A 1,837-nucleotide genomic window follows, 5' to 3' on the forward strand; every position below is an offset into this window, starting at 1 on the left:
CTTCTTCACACTGCCATCTGCCATCCACTTCACCATGTCTCTGCTCTGAAGCAAAGCCTTTGCACAGCTGAGGTCTTGGGGCCTTGGAAGCAGGTTTCTCTTTTGCGAGTCTGCTCTCAGCCCAAGTGTACCAGAGCTGAGGTGCTGCAGCCCAGCCATGCCCCAGGGCCTTCAGCCTGGGCACAGAGAGGAGGGGCTGGAGTTGTGTGTGCCATCTCTTCATTGCACTTGGAGGGAAGAAGAGCTGAGGGGTGTTGGGACATCTGCCATGACTGGGATGCTGTGATGGGTGGGTACAGGATGATCAGGAGGGCAGAAATTTTGAGAGAAGCTTGCCCTCGTTGTGAAGGACCTGCTTAGATTTGTGGAGCTACTCTAGGTGATAAATAAACTGGGTGAACCCCTGTGTGTAAGGGTCAGAAAAGAGACTAGGAGGGTTACATTGTGGTGGGACACAACAAACCTATTTACATCACCTTGTGAACTTTAATTGCCCTGGCATTCACTGGAAGGGGACCACAACTGCATGCAAACTGTCCTGGAGGCTTCTCAAGAATATTGGTCAAGACACAGCTTAGGACCCCAGTCTCTATAGCACAGCTGCCAGATTGGCCAACAATGGTAATACTCATCTGCACCTGTTAATTTCAAAGAAGGTAGAGCTGGACATGGACGTTACAAGAATGTCAGCTTTGGCTATCGTGTCCACGAAATAGTGGGGTCTGTCCTCCCAAAAGGAAGGAGAATAGAAGAGTGTGGGTGCTAGACCTCAGAGGAGTAGACTTTAGCCTAGTCTTTTGACTTTTAGTCAGGGAGACCATGTGTGCAGCACAGAAGGGCAGCAGAGCTTAGTATACCTCATCTGCAAGGACAACATCTGTCAAGTATGAGAGTGTAGTCATACCAATAGTCAGAAAAAACAAGCCCAGCTGCCAGGAGAGGAGCTTGGGGAAACAGGAAATTCATGGGGAAGCTCCATAGAGAAAATGAAGCATGTGAGATGTGGATGGACGTGTTAAAACAAAGGAAGAATTTAGAAATACGGTTGGTTTTAGAAAAGCCACAGGTCCTATAGAGCTGACACTTGCACGGAAGTTCAAGGGCACAAGGATGAGCTGTTACTACTCCAGGAACTTTTAAAGAAGAACTGAACATAATGTGCGGCCGCTGCTGAATTCGGTAAGAGCATGTGTAGATAGATCTGAGATTTTCTGTGTTCTCTTCTCTCTTCCTTCTTCACCAGCAAGGCCTCCCAGTTCCATGTGCCTAAGAGGCAAAACCCCATGCAAAAGCCAGCAGTGGATGGAGATCAAGTCTGGGGATACTTATGTAAGGTCAACCCTTAGTAGTCCATTGGACCAGATGGGATGAATCTAAAGATGTTGGGAGAGCAGCCCAATGTCACAAGAGGGCTGCTGTGATACATTTTGGAAGGTCGTCATGACTGAAGAATCCACATGCATTGTAGAGACGTCACAGGCATTGGCAAAGAATCAGAAAACCACAGTGCTGGCAGGAAGGAAGCAGGCACAAGCGTAGGAGTGCATAGCTGTGGTGGGGATGGCCAAGGGCCTTGGTGGGGCTTTGACACCCCAACAGAACTGAGACCCTTGCCTGCTTAGCTATGGCTTCTGTCTCTTCCACTCTGCGCCATGAGAGGACACCAGATTCTGACAGCTCCAGTGCATTTTTTTCTCCTCGCCTGCCCTCCACAGAGCCTGGGACATGTACTACTGCTGATCTGCACCTGGTGTTACACAGTCCCACATTGCATTGCCCCCAGGAAGTGCCCAGAGTATTTGAAGTGGCAAAGGATACGCCTCCACAGGGTATGGGG

This window comes from Vanellus vanellus (assembly GCF_965231255.1).
Source record: "Vanellus vanellus genome assembly, contig: HAP1_SCAFFOLD_45, whole genome shotgun sequence".
NCBI classification, from domain to species: domain Eukaryota; kingdom Metazoa; phylum Chordata; class Aves; order Charadriiformes; family Charadriidae; genus Vanellus; species Vanellus vanellus.